An 18,680-nucleotide genomic window follows, 5' to 3' on the forward strand; every position below is an offset into this window, starting at 1 on the left:
TTTAGGCACTATGAAAAATTGTTCAAATCTTTTAAGTGCCTGAATGATTCTCACGAATCCTCTAAACCTGCTCCTAAGCGTAAACGTCCTTCCGATGAAGTAACACTTAGTTCTTCTATTCAGAAAAGAACGTCTCCTCCCAATGACCTAATAAATCTCTCTTCTCCTTGCCCTCAAGGTGATAAGCCGTCAACTTCCAAAGAGCTCAATTTCCCAAAAGCTCTATCTAATAGTAATAAGTGTCTCACAATTCCAGAGGCTCCCCCTATTAACTTAGTAGCATCAGTTTATAATTTGATAGTTATTCCACCTAAAAAGTCTATATTTATTTCGAGACTTGTCAAAGATACCTTGGCGGAGGACATTAAATCTTACATTTCGTCACGTTTAAAAATCGATGATATCAATATACGTAAATTTAACTTCAATTATGATAGAAGTATATCATCGTTTAAAATAGACGTATCTCTTGAAACATTCAAAAAGATCTTAGATAGTTCATTCTGCCCACCTGGGATTTTTGTACGCGAATTTAAACCTAAACTTAGAAGTCAAACTGAGGAAAACATTGTTAAATTACCAAAAGCAACCACCGATATAAAAAACTAATTGGTAGAAATTCGCTAAGCATTTATTATCAAAATGTTAGAGGTCTTAATACAAAATTAACTGACTTGTATTTGAACAGTTCCAATTTTAATTTCCATACAATTGGATTTACAGAAACTTGGTTAAAACCTCACATTTTTGATAATGAGATTTTAAACAGCGAATTTAAAATTTTTAGATGTGATCGACTGAACAGAATCGGTGGAGGTGTTCTATTTGCCGTGCAATCCTCTATCCCATCTGAAAATATTCTTGTTCCAGGGACCGACTCATTTGAATTTAAATGTATTAGAGTATACGTTAATAGTTGCTTTATTTATTTAACCCTATCTTATATACCACCCCATTCGGACTTATCTGTATACATGCAGCATGCTTCTTTAATAAATAGTGCTACCTCGATGGCAAATAATGCAGATTCAATAATTGTATTAGGTGATTTCAATTTACCGTGTGCTTCGTGGAAACATTTCGATGAACCAAATTAATTTGAAGAATAAATTTGGTAAATGCTTAGATTTAGTATACGTTGATACCTCTGCAAAGTGTTCCGTTATTCAGAGTAATCCTCTTGTTCTACCAGAGGACTCATATCATCCTGCTTTGGAAATATCTGTCGAAATCTCAGGCATTGTACGGGATAATAATCATCAAACTTCGTGCTTCTGTACTCGGTTTAACTTTGCAAAAGCTAATTTAAAAAAATTAAATACAGAACTTTCTACAATAACATGGCCTAATTATAATGGTGACATTGAATTGAGTGTCTCTCATTTTAATAACATTATTATGAAATTATTTGAAAAGTATGTTCCAATAGTAATTGTTAATAAAAGCAAAAGTATAAGTCCGTGGTTTTCGAAAGAGTTATATAAACTGAAAAACAGAAAAACTCGAGCCTTTAAACATTTTAAAAAAACCGGTTCACTTATAGACTATTCTAAATATTCTCTATTGCGTCGACAATATTTTGACCTAAACAAAAAATGTTATAATAATTACTTAAATAAAGTAAAAAAAAATATTGTAAGTAATCCAAAATCGTTTTATGATTTCGTCAACTCCAAACGCAGAATTTCCAAATTTCCGTCCGCAATGAAATACAAATCTATCATTTCAAGTGACAATGATATTATATCCAATATGTTTGCAGAATTTTTCAAGTCAAACTACTGTAATAATTCTTCCAAAACTTTTTCTTATCAGCAAGTGCTGTGTTCGAATACTTTAATTAACGCTCCAGTTGTTTCTGAAGAAGACGTCCTTTTTAATTTTAATAAGTTAAAACCATTTTTTAGTTATGGCCCAGACATGATACCCTCATGCTTCCTAAAAAATAGTGCCAAATATATTTACTTGCCTTTGACAAGGATATTTAATTCCTCTCTTAAACACGGTATATTTCCTTCAATATGGAAACAGTCATTTATAATCCCTTTGCATAAAAGTGGATTTAGATCCAACATTGAAAACTATAGAGGTATCGCAAAACTATCAGTTATACCTAAACTTTTTGAAGCTATCATCACTGACCATATAACCTTTTCGATTTCTCCGTTAATTTCCTCATCTCAGCATGGATTTCGTAAAGGGAACTCGACTATAAGAAACTTACTTGAATTTGTAAACCATGTATCATTGGGTTTTAGGGTACATAAGCATACGCATGTTATATACACAGACTTTAGCAAAGCTTTCGATAAAGTAAATATCTCGATTCTCATACATAAACTTGATCTGCTGGGCTTTCAGCCAAGATTCCTTCAATGGGTATCTTCCTATCTTTATAATAGAACACAACGAGTGATATTTGAGGATACACCTTCGGATACAATTAATGTTTCTTCTGGTGTTCCGCAAGGTAGTCATCTTGGCCCGATTCTGTTCTTGTTGTTTATTAACGATATCTCTTCAGTAATAGAATTCTCAAAAATTTTATTATACGCTGACGATGTAAAGCTTTTTAAATCATACACTTCAACTGAGGAAAGGTGCCTGTTGCAAACAGACTTAAACAATTTGGTTGCATGGTGTGATAGAAATGATTTGCCATTGAATCTCAATAAATGTAAGACGATGTGCTTTTCCCGTAGATCTGTGCACCCCTCTTCTTATGTAATAAAACACCATATTTTAGAGCAAGTTTTAAACTATGTTGATTTGGGAGTTAATATGGACCCTAAGCTTAATTTCAGTCTTCATATTGATACCATGGTCTTGAAAGCAAAAGCTGTCCTCAGTTTTGTTTAACATTGGTCTAAAGAATTTAGAGATCCGTATATTACTAAAATACTTTATACAACTTTGGTTAGACCTATATTGGAATATGGCTCTGTGGTATGGAACCCTAGCTACCAAATCTATTCTGACAAGTTAGAGTCGGTTCAAAAACAATTTTTACTTTTCGCCTTAGCGCATTTCCGATGGGATGCTAGGCTAAGTCTACCTCCATACACTAGTCGTTTAAAACTTATTAATCTACCTACACTTTCTAGTCGTAGGGAAATTCTTGGCATAACATTCTTAGTGAAACTTTTGAATGGAACTGTTTGCAGTTCTTTTCTCCTGTCTGAAATTAAATTTAATATCCTGGTTCGCCTTTCGAGGCAGTTTAGACCTTTACTGCTAAAATCCTGTAGATTAAATTTTGAACTAAACGAGCCATTCCGCCGTATATGTCATGTTTTTAATTCTCATTCCAGCACATTTGACTTATCTGACTCACTTTTCAAAATTAAAAAGACTTTATTGTTTTCTCTTAATAAATGAAAATGTAACAATTTATTATATTGTAACTTTAGATCTTAGCTGTTGAAATTTTTATTTCTGGAGCTGAGCAGTTTTAGATCTCAGCACTTAAAAAACTCTCTTGCCTTTTCTGACTCGGCTAATTCCCCTCGCGTCGGTTGGCCGGGAGGAGGGTAATCGTTGGGTTATTATTATTATTATTATATTATGAAAAAGTAAGCTACTAGAGGACAATTTGTTATGTGTCAATTTTTCGACTTTTTTGGGACAATTTTGATATATATTAAAGTGCGTATGCATTAATTTGGCAAGTAGGATTTTTGTTTCATTATTGGCCAGAGCCATCCTGCGGGGTCGAAAAGTCACATATTTGTGTTTTTAAAACTGATCTTGTCAGAAGGGACTCTGCCTTTGTTTTTTCTGCCAATTCGTGCAGTGTGGACCATTGTGAATTTAGTGGTAGTCGTATGACGTACCGGCCATTATTTGATCGAGTAGTTGTGGCTTTGTAGAAGTCTTCACAATACTGATCTTCTGGGGTTGTAATTGATATGAGGTGGCATTTTTCTAACTCCCGAATTTTCCTTGATTGTGAATTAAGGTATTCTTTGAATTTTCGTCAACTTGAGTTCTTGATGTGGAAACTGGTTCAGGAACTAGTCCACTTAGAATCCAACCAAATATAGTGTTTTGTGCCAATAGTGTATTTGAAATTTTCTCAATACCTTCGAGTATTATCTGTGCTATGAGATCGCTGCCTATTAGAATATCTATTTGAGCGGGGGCGTTGCAGTCGGGATCTGTAGCTTTAGGTGTGAAACCTTTTGCCAATGCTTGCTATTTATGTGATAGCTTGGAAGCATGTTAGTAAGTTGCGGAAGGACTATAGCTTCTGCTACAATTCGCTTATCCGCTTGGGGGAAAATTAGGGTAATGGGGCAGATGTTATTTGAGTTTTGGACTACTCTTCCGCCCATTCCCGTAATTTTAAAATTGGATTGTTTTGATGGTATACTCTACTTTGATTTTCGCTGTGTAGCGTTTAGGTTTTTATTGCCTTTGAGCAGCATGGTGCTTCTTGGCAATTTTCGGGATTTCGCACTTCGGGATTCGCTGTTGCAACTAAACCCGTCGCTCTTTTCATATTTGCGCTGTTTGGGGGTGATCTGGAAAAATTGTTATAATGAAGCATAGAATGATGTCGTTTATGACAATAAACGCAATTAAATTTGCTTTCGCACTCTTCAAGTGTATGCGCATGTGATAGGCCATTTGTACAAAGTCTTTTTGTTTTTATAAAATTGTTTCTGTCGATAATATTCAATTTTTTGAATCTCTCGCAAGATTTGAGCTTATGCCCCCTTGTAAATAGTTCGCACGACATTTGTTTGTACTGTTCAGATGTGAACGTGTCGAATTGTTGTTGCTACTGGCTTGGGGACTGTGGAAGCTTCTATTTGGGTCGTGTTGAACGGTTTTCGTTCTGACCATTTTTTTATCTACCCTTTCTGCGATTTCGTATTGGGTTATTAAAAAATCTTTCATCGGTTGCCACGTTGGGCATTTTTTTCGAGATGAGAGCGATTGCTCCCACAAAAGTAACGATTTTTCTGGTAATGCGACGGTGCATATGTTTACCAGTATAGGGTCCCAGCTGTTTGTGGGAATATTTTGTGTCGATAAAACCGACAAACAATTAGAAACAGTGCATTGTAGTCTAATAAATTCTTCACTTGTTCTTTTTGAATTTTAGGCAAGTTTATAAGTGTCGTTACTTGTTTATCGACCAATATTCTTTCATTTTCATATCTTGCTTTTAGAGCTTCCCAAGCCAAATTGAAATTGTCGTCATTTAGTGCGAACTGTTTAACTATGACGCCTGCTTGACCTTTTGTTTTGTATCGGAGGTGATACAATTTTTGTGCTTTTGATAATTTTGGATGGTTGATATATACGGCAGTGAAAATGTCCCGGAAGGACGGCCATTCTTCATAACCTCCATAAAATATTTCTGTGTCACATGCGGGCACCTCGAGATGGATGCCTGAACTTGCCTCCTGACTTTGAATTTGTGGCAAAAGCCACAAAACACAATAGAATCGGGGTCTATTCTGGATAAGTAGGAGTTTAACCTGCTACAGTATCCAGAATGAAGTTGCGCGAGGGTCACTCTGGTTTCGTGAGGTACCTCGAGCTCTACGTCTGCTATAGGTGGTTGGTGGTTTGACTCATAGTACGCCATTCACTGAGAGGGAGTCGATGAAGGTGTTAACGGCTCCACTGTGAATGGTGGTCAGTGGCTGTCTGAAGTTCATAGCGTCCGAAGTCCGGTTGGCGTACTGTCTGATGTCGTCGACGTAATCAAGGAAAGACCTCTTGATGTTCCTAGGAGGCGGCTCCGTTACAAGCAGGCGACTACAGGAGTGGTTTCTACGAAGGCACCCTAGCAGAAACTGTTTGGAGAGGAGTTCGTTGTGTTCCTTAACCGGAAGCATACGGGCCTCACTATTTAGATGTTCGATTGGAGACATCAAGAGGCATCCCGTGATAGTCCGGAGTGCAGCGTACTGACAGGTCTGAAGCTTCTTCTTCTGCGTGCCACTGCATCCAGGCGACCATATTGTTCAAAGTAGACATCTGTATATACGGCATAATTCAAATTTGATTGTTTGGGTTTGAAGTCCAGTAAAAATGAGTCTTCGGATGTATGCTTTTCAACATTTTCTTTCAACAAATATTTGCTCGATTTCTTTTTACACTTATTAAAATTTCGTGAAGAAAGCGCTTGAGTTGCCTTAGCAGGTGGAATCTTGAATACTTCTGGCGATATAGGTATTAGTCGTTTATTTTTTCTAGAAATCTCCAAATGATTATTAAAGGTGCTCTTTAACTCCTTTTGTAAGCGTTCAGAGTTTTTAGTTAGAGCTACATTTTCAGCCAAATTTCCATTTCTCGGCTCGTTTGAAGTAGGGCATTTATAATCAAAATTAGTGTTCAGATTTATGTCATCCAAATCAGCTTCATAATACTGCTTCTGTAGATCAATCTGTGATTTTGTGCGATAACTGAAAGGTTGCGAATGTTCATCGCGGTATGCCCCTAATACATCATCATAAATAATTTTTAGAGCCACTTTCTGAGCGGTATATGTATGGAGGTTGATTCCATCATAAATATAATTCGTTTTCTCATTGGTAGCCTTTACTTGATTTGTTTTCAATTAGTTTTTTTGTTTTTCAGCATTTTCGGTTTCAGTCAATTTTTTGGTTGTAGTTGGAGGAAGTGGCGGTGGAGACGATGGAGGTTTTAATTTTCCAAGTTGATGTGATTGTATTGTGTGTTTAGCGCGTGCAACCAAAGTGTTGGACAATAAATTTTGAGTCTGCAAATTAATATTATCAGTTAACGAATTCGATGTTTTACTATTATTGACATTGGGCGAATAATTTTGTCCTCTGCTCTTTGAAGACGACGGCAAAATATGTTTGACACTTGTTGTACTTAAACTAGCACAAGATGAGATAGACGAAGATGAATTTGATGATAACGATGAAGCAGACAGAGACATATTTTCCAAGTACTTCAAAGAAATTTCAGGTGTTATTAGAGTTTCGTTAATGATCTCATTTTGTTGAGTTGCTTTCAAAGTATACCAAAGCGTGCCATATGATGATTTTGTAGTGGTTATATCAGATGCAATACGCTGAGCTAATGGATTTAAATTATAAAAATAATCTTGTGCCATTTGCAGATTTAACGAGGTAAACTGGAAAGCGGCCATTTTTATAACACTTATTTTTATGTAGCTCATACAAACGGGAGTTTTCACGACTTTCCTGATAATTCCATTCTAAATAATAGAAAATTGTGTTACTACCATCAGTAAACAACTTTGATTACATGGCAAGTGGGTTACGAGATTCGGTGTTCCAATGGAGTTAAATTCTGATCAAGAATGAAATCTCGAGTCAGCTTTAAGGTAAGGAATGTATCAGAAACTAGGTCTCCGGAAAGCAGATAGAATTAACTCCAAGAAGAGAAGGACGGCTGAAGAAGTTATTTCTAATAGGTGGAGGGCAGTGTGACGAACACGGATGATAGAACAAAATCGAATCGACGATAAATTGTCAGAAGCAACTAGTTAGCGAATTCGTAGTTAAGGATTTACTATATAAGGGATGCTGAATTGTGCAGCATACACAGTTCTAATTATAGTGTTGCCGTGTAAAGAGCAACTAAGCTATAAGCCAGAATTTAGCAATCAAACCAAAAACAAATTTCGACCGCATATTTCTGGTAGTTGGAACTAGCAAAGCATTCCTTATTTCGATAATCCTTGCTGAGGTACCATCAAGAATTGGCATCCCAATGGCCGTTGCATCATCTGGCATCGCAGCAGCTTTATTAAATGGAGGTAGAACAGCTCATTTGGCATTTAAGGGTCGTTAGGGACCTAACCAAAACTTTATCGGCAACATGTTGAAAAATGGTTTCTCAATATCTGGTTAGCAACATTCTGTCAGTTAAGTTCTGGTAAACAGTTCCGAATAAAGGAGCCTTGATTAGTTTCTAACCAGAAAATTAAATGACACCTGTCCGCTGTAAAATCTTAAGTAAAAATCAGCAGCATAAATGGCTTTCGGACGCGGACTTTTTTGTCGTTCATTCTCATTATATGTTATTTGAGTATTCACAAGGTGTCATATTGTGTCATATCGCCATATTGTTTTATTTTTTTATGACTGTCATATCAACACTGTTGTTGTTTCCCATGCAAAATGGAAATACGAAAAATACAACATGGCGAGGTATGTTTTTTGAGTGTACTATTCCTTCAGCTGTATATGTTTACGTTTTTATTGTTAACGTTTAAGTGCCTAAAATTAATAAATTAATTAAATTTCATAAATTTCTTTAATAATATGGAAGGAAACCATGATATTCCAGTAAATTAAGTTAAAGAAAAGTAAAAACCAAAACGCCGCCATTTCAACATAAAGAAATTTTATTTTTGTCACTTTCTCGGGGCATTTTTGTATTCTTAATTTTTTACTACTAGCTGGTGAAGTGTATTAATATTACACAATATGACATACAACAATTAAGGGGTGCTCACATGTGTCGTATTTTTTAAGATTCTTGAAATACGACATAAGACATAAGACAAAGCTTGTGAAATGCCTATATGCATATTTGCATTCATATATGCATATATCATACAAAAAAGAGGTAATAACCTTAATATTTTCGAAAATTATGTAAATATTCCTTTGAAACCGAGCTCTGTTGCAACCATGCAAAGCATTTTAAAATGAAAAGAAAACGACGAATTGCATAGCAACGAGCTGTTACGAAATAGATCACATAGCGTTTCTTCGTTTTTCCTCCTCGTCCCCTCGCTTACGAAAACCGGTTTTGACAGTAAAAAGAGTCCTCTTCTAAACATGTAGATATACAGTTATGCGTGTTCACAATGCAAGTTTGTTCGCAATAATCAAACTATTTGTAGGTAAGCTAACCACAACTTGGCGAAAACGGTTCTGTCAGTCAAAGCTGGTGTATTGAGAAAGTGGGCCTTATTTTATTAGTTTATAATGAAAAAGTTTAAGTGAAATGAATAGAATAATGTTGCGTAAAAAAATTTGGATTATATTCAACTAAACGCATTCATCTATTGACAATTATTATGGTTATCGAATTCACTTCTCCCACAAAAATTTTTTGACACCTTTTATATCCGAAGGAACATTTAAAAAACTCGTTTTTAATGGGTTACTAGAGGATCTCGTACACGAATTGCTGTGGCTAAGGTATACATTATTTATAAACTATTCAATACAGTAAAATTGTATTTATGAATAAAAACGAAAACGTTATTGCCGGTGTAAGAATAACCCCGCGGATTACTTCCAAATTAGAAAATTATTGATACTACTTTTCATCGATTTGTTATTAAGCTCAAAGAAATATTATGTTGATTTTTTTTTATAAACTTTATATTCAAGTTGGTAACTAATGAGTAATTTTCAAACTTGTTAGTTGATAACATTTGAGTAATGGAAGAAGGTAGATCATTCTTAATTTTTAACAATAATATTCATAGTTTTTCTTTATAAACATTTTCAAATTCAAATTGATTTAGCTCTTTTGTATTGCATTGTACATCTGGCAGTATCATTGGAAAACGTGGCAAGAAGACCATTTCTCCATTAAATTTTCAAGTCAAAATGGTTGCTACAGTAATATTTCCTGTAATATTTTTGATTACCAAACGTGTACCGTTACATAATTAAGATGGATTCAAATTACGCTGAATAATAATAGGTGAACCAATTTTTAACCTAAGATTATGTGATGAAATTCCGAGATTCTAGATAATATATTGCTCCAATTTCATCATCAACAGTAGTTATTTAAAATGCATCTGGTAACTTGCAACAACTATTGCAACTGGAAACTATTTTAATCAACTTCTACATTTTTGGCCGCTAGTGTAGTTAGTTGATCCAAAATAATTAATTTTTATTTTTCGGAACGTACTCTCAATTAATTAAGCTTTTTTTTCCTTATACACTGCGTACTTGTTAAATTGCATTGTTTCTTAGGGTGGATCAGTTTGTAATTGTTTGCACACATTTATGGTCCATTGAAGTGTTTCACCATCCATGATAAGACGGCACCACTGAAAACTTCATCGTTGCCGTTTAAATCGTGCATTGTTCTGTGCAATGCTTAGAGAATATTTGTGAGCTATTATGCTCTCATCTCAAATTATAATTGAACTTTTTATCAACACTGCTCTATTCCGCTATTTTTTATATTAGAAGTTGCGTTTGGTTATTTTTGAGTGCCTCTGCGTCATTCGTCGATAATTTAGCAAAGTAGCCGCAACGCCTTGTCGATCCATGCGATTTCAGATCGGTTCCACATGGCGCGTCCTAAAAAAAACAGCCTTTTTCAGTAGCAACATCCATTATAACCCATATATTTATGTATATATACAAAAATTACTGTACTTTTGCAGTTGCAATTATAATTTTTTTTTTTTAAGTTCTAAGCTATCTCCTCAACAATTTTCAGCCATATCGGTTAAACCGTTCTAGTGTTATTAATAGTCTAACTAACACGACTCGTTTTTGTATATACTTCATTTTTCAAAATCAATACATTTTGTACTTATAAATTCAAACAAATACAACTTTCGCATTCAGAATCCCTTTTAACCATTCACTTAATTTCATTTATTCTAATCATTTCACTTAAAAAATTTCCCCGAAAAAAGTAACGGGGAACTCTTGTATTTATCAGTCTTGATTCCTTTCAGCATTCCTTGTAGGCTAGGAGAAGCTGACTTGCTGAGGCCCACACGTACTTCTTTCTCGAAGAACGTTATCAAAATTATTGATAATTTGAAAAGGGAATTAAAAGTTCAAATCTAACGCGTTTCTTGAGTCATGGTGTAGATGAGATGAAATCGGATTCTCTGTTCAGATGACTCCGCTGAAGCTCTTTAAAAGTTAAAGTTTTCCTCTGACCATTCGGACGATGTGTTGGGTGCATTCAATTCGACTGCGAATGTAAAGTGTAAAATTGTCGAGGAGACAAGCTAGAGCGATATAAAGTTGGATCTCAACCTGTGTTCCTGTGTGTTAGGGTTCCCTGAGCCAATAGCTCATCGATTGTTCTTTGATTCCAACTTCGCCATAAACGAGAGTCTTCTCGAACTAGTGTACACGGGATTTAATTTTCATTGAGTAAACATTAACTTTCGGCCCTTCTCGTTTAATTGTGCATATATATTGTACAGTGGTAGCAGACTGGCAACTAGCTAGTGGGCTTCTATATAAATCAAGAAAGCGAAGTGCACGAACAAAACTTATTTTGAGCTCTTATGTTAAATAACTCCGATTTCGGAGCACATGAAGCATGAATTCGGTGGACGTCTGGGAGCCGTACAAGCATTCTGATGCCATGTTGAAAGCAAATAAAATAACGTACACTGTTTAATACGACGCTAAAAATTTTAAAATGGGCGTGGCACCGCCAACCCTTAGGTGAAATCCTATATCTTAGAAACTATCGAACTAATGTCAACCAAATTTTGTTATGTGAGGTTACCCAGCCATTCTATAACACACTTTGAAAATGGACGAAATCGTACATCGACTATAAAACTATGCAGCTAAAAGCAGGTACTATCCAAAAATGCCCCTAAAGCTATGCAGCTTAAAGCATCAACGATCCATGCTGTCATTTGAATAAAAAATTTACTCAAACGCATCCTTAAAGAAAGTGAAAAAACTACGTGTGATTAATAGTAAGTATGGTTTAAAACACTAAAAAATATGAACTTAAAGAACATTAGGCTAAAAGGAGAAAAATAATATAGGTTTAAAAAATTAAAAAACACGCTTTTAAACCACTTCAAACTAAAAAGCGAAAAAAAAAATTCCTTATATAAACTGACAGAAATATTGACCGATGGTGTGCGATTCGGTTCAGATGGTGTGCACACGATTAAACCGGTATCGATACAATTTCCAGCAAAATATAGCTATGGAACTGCCGAGAGACGAATGTTACCAGTAATCCTGAATTGGGCTTCAACCGTCCACAAGATGCGAGGTTGTACAGTTGATCATGCAATTGTTTATCTAGACTCGCGACTGTTTGCTGCTGGACAAGCTAATGTAGCACTTAGTCGTGTGAGATCTTTAGACGGTATTCGGATTGAAGAACTTGATTGCTCTAAGTTAACAGGAGAAACCCCGTGCAACAGTGTAGCTTTAGATGAAATGACTAGTGAATAAAAACTTGCACCCGATATATTAAAAAGCACATCCCACGTTAACAGCAACCAAACAATTAAAGAATTAAAATATTATTTGTATTTAGTTGAACAATTTAGTTTATTATTCGAATTTTATTATGACGTTGTACACAATAAAATTCCTTAATATACATGTTTATATATTGAACAATTTATAATATAGGATCGGTAACGTATTGAAATGTTACGCGCAGGAGCTGTCGTATCGAATTTTAGGTGTTGACGCGGCGCAGTGTAGACTTGAAAAATTGAGTTGCGCGCAGGATCGCTATTACTTCGAATGAGGTGGAAAAGCTGCGCTGATCATTGCTTTTGTTAGCTGGTGATGTACACGCGCGGTGTTCTGGTGTGTTGTACACTGTCCTATGTGGTGTCATCTGGTGTGGTGTATTGGTGAGAACGTGGTGGGCATTATTAGGGTGTGCCAGTTTTTCCGAGTAGAGTGGTGTGGTTATTTACTGAGGCTTAGCTCATTTAAACATCCTGGGCCCCCTAAGCGAATATTTTGCCTAGTGTTGCACATATTTGCAGTAAACGTTCCAGGTATCTCGGCGTACTGTTGGAGTAGCAGAGCGCGCGGTATGCATGATAATGCAGTAGTGGTAGATCCATATTTACCTGTACGTGTAGGATGGAATTTTGATTTTGAAATGGATATTATGTGTTTCGATTTGGAAGTTAGTGCGTTAAGCAGGCAACGTTGTTTCGCATTTATTAGATTGGTGGTTGTGACGACGTATTATTAGATGGTATAATTTTGTTTATTCATTTTATTGCCGGTTATCTACTATTACTTTATTATCGGCTTATAGGATGGCGACTCCACGCCTAGCTCAGATATGGCGAGAATGGGTGCTCCATTGAAACCTTTGAAGAGGGATATTGCGAGCGTAAGATTTATGATTTATGGCTACTTTTTAAGTGGATTTGTATTAAAGTATTACAAGTATTTCCCATAAACCACCACTACGAGGAGGGCTTAGATATATGCGATTAGAGCGACCTTTGCTTGTTGTAAGGCTTGGTGCGTTATTGTATCGCATTGGGAGTATGGGGATCGCTTAACTTTATTTTTAAATTATTTTATATGATTATATTATGAAAAAGTAAGCTACTAGAGGACAATTTGTTATGTGACAATTTTTCGACTTTTTTGGGACAATTTTGATATATATTTAAGTGTGTATGCATTAATTTGGCAAGTAGGATTTTTGTATCATTATTGGCAAGAGCCATCCTGCGGGGTCGAAAAGTCACATATTTGTGTTTTTAAAACTGAACTTGTCAGAAGGGACTCTGGCTTTGTTTTTTCTGCCAATTCGTGCAGTGTGGAACATTGTGAATTTAGTGGTAGTCGTATGACGTACCGGCCATTATTTGATCGAGTAGTTGTGGCTTTGTAGAAGTCTTCACAATACTGATCTTCTGGGGTTGTAATTGATATGAGGTGGCATTTTTCTAACTCCCGAAATTTCCTTGATTGTGAATTAAGGTATTTTTTGAATTTTCGTCAACTTGAGTTCTTGATGTGGAAACTGGTTCAGGAACTAGTCCACTTAGAATCCAACCAAATATAGTGTTTTGTGCCAATAGTGTATTTGAAATTTTCTCAATACCTTCGAGTATTATCTGTGCTATGAGATCGCTGCCTATTAGAATATCTATTTGAGCGGGGGCGTTGCAGTCGGGATCTGCTAGCTTTAGGTGTGAAACCTTTTGCCAATGCTTGCTATTTATGTGATAGCTTGGAAGCATGTTAGTAAGTTGCGGAAGGACTATAGCTTCTGGTACAACTCGCTTATCCGCTTGGGGGGAAATTAGGGTAATGGGGCAGATGTTATTTGAGTTTTGGACTACTCTTCCGCCCATTCCCGTAATTTTAAAATTGGATTGTTTTGATGGTATACTCTACTTTGATTTTCGCTGTGTAGCGTTTAGGTTTTTATTGCCTTTGAGCAGCATGGTGCTTCTTGGCAATTTTCGGGATTTCGCACTTCGGGATTCGCTGTTGCAACTAAACCCGTCGCTCTTTTCATATTTGCGCTGTTTGGGGGTGATCTGGAAAAATTGTTATAATGAAGCATAGAATGATGTCGTTTATGACAATAAACGCAATTAAATTTGCTTTCGCACTCTTTAAGTGTATGCGCATGTGATAGGCCATTTGTACAAAGTCTTTTTGTTTTTATAAAATTGTTTCTGTCGATAATAGTCAATTTTTTGAATCTCTCGCAAGATTTGAGCTTATGCCCCCTTGTACATAGTTCGCATGACGTTTGTTTGTACTGTTCAGATGTGAACGTTTGATTTCTGAAGAAGCTTTTATTTAAATTGTTGTTGCTACTGGCTTGGGGACTGTGGAAGCTTCTATTTGGGTCGTGTTAAACGGTTTTCGTTCTGACCATTTTTTTATCTACCCTTTTTGCGATTTCGTATTGGGTTATTAAAAAGTCTTTCATCTGTTGCCACGTTGGGCATTTTTTTCGAGATGATAGCGATTGCTCCCACAAAAGTAACGATTTTTCTGGTAATGCGACGGTGCATATGTTTACCAGTATAGGGTCCCAGCTGTTTGTGGGAATATTTTGTGTCGATAAAACCGACAAACAATTAGAAACAGTGGATTGTAGTCTAATAAATTCTTCACTTGTTTCTTTTTGAATTTTAGGCAAGTTTATAAGTGTCGTTACTTGTTTATCGACCAATATTCTTTCATTTTCATATCTTGCTTTTAGAGCTTCCCAAGCCAAATTGAAATTGTCGTCATTTAGTGCGAACTGTTTAACTATGACGCCTGCTTGACCTTTTGTTTTGTATCGGAGGTGATACAATTTTTGTGCTTTTGATAATTTTGGATGGTTGATATATACGGCAGTGAACATGTCCCGGAAGGACGGCCATTCTTCATAACCTCCATAAAATATTTCTGTGTCACATGCGGGCACCTCGAGATGGATGCCTGAACTTGCCTCTTGACTTTGAATTTGTGGCAAAAGCCACAAAACACAATAGAATCTACGCAAAATGAAGGAACAAATTCATGAGAAGTAACGGTATTTCCAATTCAAGCTAACTGAACGCAGACTTTCTGGTGCTTATATTTACTTGTTATTACACTAAAATCCCGTTATCTCAAAAATGAAAAAAGGAATATAAAATTTTTGTTTTTGCATTTTGAACTTAAGAATATAAAGAAGAAATACATGTACAAAATTTGAACTGAAATATCTATTTACATTGTTTTTACTTCACTTAAAAAATAGTGTCGGGTGAACGCAGACTTTATTGGCTATGTGTATTATTATAAATATATTTAACGCACTTTACACATATTTTTCAAGTCACTTAGTTGTTGTTCTTGTTGTAGCGGAAAAGTTCTTCAGAATTCAGATGAATTAGCTGTAATTACCAGTTCAGTGCGTTAAACATTTTCTTGTGAAAAAATTACCCTGGTCGGTCCAACACCGGGGTGTTTATAGCTCTTTTGCACCAAACTCCTTTCAGCAGCGGAAAAAATAAAATAATTAATTTTAATGTATCACAATTTTTTATTTTTAATGCATGTGTATTAAAAAAAAGCTTTTTTTTTGGTTTGTTTTTTTTTTGAAAAAAAATTATTGAAAAAATTCACTGCCCGCTCACGGATTTGTAATATTCGCGTCTAAATAAGACGATTTAAAAAAATTTCAGTTTTGAGGCCTCTTTAGTTGGGGGACCTAAACTATAAATTTACCAAAGTAATATTTAAAATAGTGCTTCATAAAGGAGCGAATCAAATGTTTGAATATGTTCATATGCATAAATAGAAAATATTTTTGACATATTTTCGTACTCTTCAAATTGTATAGTCAGTTCACCAGAAATCCATTATTTTTCCAATAGATGGCTTTTGTAATGAGAATCTCGCGTTTTAAAAGTTGGATCCGGTTACGGTATACGGCGTTAGAAAGATTTTGAGTCCTCCTATTGGCTGGGATTTAGAAAACATTCCCTGAATTCGGGGTTAAAATGGGTATGTACGGTTAGAAGGGGAAAACTTCAGTTTAGCATCCCACGATTTCAAGTTCAATAGGGGTATGGTTGGATAGAGGAATGGCCGCCGAAAACTTTTAGTTTTCGAGATATTTGCATTTTAAGTTGAAAATTTCACAAATTTTATTTTACAATTTATGCCCTTATTATACACTAACACTTCACTACAATGTTTCTACATATTTATTTTATATTAAATATTTAAATATTTGCTTTAGCATTTTATTTTTACACAATTTTCGTTATATGAACAATAACAAATGGGTTCCATGTTGACATCTAACAAGTGTTGCCATATCTATTATATATATATATTTATATTTTGAAAACGAATTAATATGAACAATAAAAGAGGATTATACCCCAAATACATGAACTATAATTTTGTTCATTCCCTTCTATTGATAAATTATGGTATTGGATTGGCGGTAATAATTATATATAATCGTGATCTGGAGAATCTCCTCTATCCAACCATACTCCTCTTAACCCTGAAATCGTGGGATGCTTAACTAAAGCCGACCCAGAAGAAGTTCTCTAGACTTAGAATATATATAAATACATAGTTGCCGTTGACTTACGTTTTTGAGCTATTTGCATTTAAAGGTCAAAAATTCAACAATTTAAAGACCCCGTTTCTTCGTTTTATATTGGATTTTCTACTTAAATTTTAACTTTTAATCCACTAACACTTCACTAAATCGTTTTTACACATTTATTTTATATTAAATATTGCATAAATAAAATTTACCTCTCCTATTTCCTACGGATACAGGTTTTCCAGATTGAGAATATAGGGCAAAATTTCGGTTTCTCCGGAGCAAAGATCTGATGGTATGGACGAATAAGATCAAGAATATATACACATATCCCACCCTGATTTTTTTTTAGAGATTTGTGTATGAAGCCCAAAAATTGTCACACGCGCACATTTTTGTTTGGTGGATATATACAATATAAAACAACATAAGCGTAAAATTCATCGTAAATCGAAAAATTGCATACTATAAATTGGTAATTTAAATACAAATGATTCACAAACCATAAGTCACCGACAACTATGTGTATAAATATCCCTAAGTTGGAGAACCTCCTCTATCTTTACCTATTAACTTAGCAAGCTTAAACTCATTCGGGGGTTGCTACTCTAAATCCCAGCCAATATGCTGTGTAGACTTTTTGGTTTATAGTCAGAAATCTTACGGCCTACCATTATTTACTTCTTATTTAGATTTGAAATTAATGTGTTAGAACATCCACAATAAAAACATCTAAATAAAATTTCAATGAAAACGTTACTTCTTTCTATATGAAAGGTTCTTTTGTATATTGCTTTTACTGTTCTATAGTTGTGTATCGAATAATCTAATTTAGCCGTAACCTTTCCTTTATTTAAATGCTTGCCGGCTTTTTGAGATTGCATTTTTCGATAAGTATCGATTAACATTAGAGCCAGCAAAATCGACCATTGTATAAATTTACATGTAACCAGTCCTAATACTATGTTCGCACCGAATTGAAATCCTCTTGAAAACACAATTTGTGGATTGTGGAACCAAAGTCGTTCTGACCGACAATGTGTGTTTTCGATGAGTTTTCATTGACAGTTCACACATCTATTTGTTTACATTTGTTATGTACCCTACAAGAAAAGTGACGGTCATCTGATCTCATCCCCTCCTCTCAATAGCTCTGCTTACGTCTTTCTCCAATCAGTGGATAGTTCTGAATGTAAAAATTCAAATGTAAATTAACAGTACTGACATATGTTGTTATTGTTGTAACGGTCCCCGTTTGGGTGATTAATTCCAGATTCGTTGTCGTCGAGGTCATCTAACGGGAGGCCCAGGAAACGAGCTGTTTCGACGAGGTCGGACCATAGGGAGAAGGGTGTTAGATGAGTGGGGTTTGTTGGGCATGCAAAGAGGTGGTTAGTGTCATGCGGAGAACCATTGCGTGCAGGACATGTGTTTGGTATGTCGGGGTCTATTCTGGATAAGTAGGAGTTTAACCTGCTACAGTATCCAGAATGAAGTTGCGCGAGGGTCACTCTGGTTTCGTGAGGCAACTCGAGCTCTACGTCTGCTATAGGTGGTTGGTGGTTTGACTCATAGTACGCCATTCACTGAGAGGGACTCGATGAAGGTGTTAACGGCTCCACTGTGAATGTGGTCAGTGCCTGTCTGAAGTTCATAGCGTCCGAAGTCCGGTCGGCGTACTGTCTGATGTCGTCGACGTAATCAAGGAAAGACCTCTTGATGTTCCTAGGAGGCGGCTCCGCTACAAGCAGGCGACTACAGGGGTGGTTTCTACGAAAGCACCCTAGCAGAAACTGTTTGGAGAGGAGTTCGTTGTGTTCCTTAACCGGAAGCATACGGGCCTCACTATGTAGGTGTTCGATTGGAGACATCAAGAGGCATCCCGTGATAGTCCGGAGTGCAGCCTACTGACAGGTCTGAAG

General features: G+C 35.7%; 1 long non-coding RNA gene and 1 pseudogene across 2 annotated transcripts; both read right to left on the minus strand.

Annotated features, from left to right (window-relative positions):
• Positions 1-5,878: 5,878 nt before the first annotated feature.
• LOC138858144 (uncharacterized) lies at positions 5,879-7,231 on the minus strand (annotated as a pseudogene).
• An 8,109-nt stretch (positions 7,232-15,340) lies between these two features.
• Positions 15,341-18,678, minus strand: LOC138857989 (uncharacterized). 2 transcript variants are annotated; one of them, XR_011397248.1, is made up of 2 exons: positions 17,519-18,678; positions 15,341-15,684 (listed from the first exon to the last, which is right to left on the minus strand). It is a non-coding gene; the product is annotated as an uncharacterized lncRNA (long non-coding RNA). The 2 variants fall into 2 exon arrangements; XR_011397249.1 differs by having other exon boundaries at positions 17,440-17,528.
• Positions 18,679-18,680: the final 2 nt, after the last annotated feature.

This window comes from Bactrocera oleae, chromosome X (genome assembly GCF_042242935.1).
Source record: "Bactrocera oleae isolate idBacOlea1 chromosome X, idBacOlea1, whole genome shotgun sequence".
NCBI classification, from domain to species: domain Eukaryota; kingdom Metazoa; phylum Arthropoda; class Insecta; order Diptera; family Tephritidae; genus Bactrocera; species Bactrocera oleae.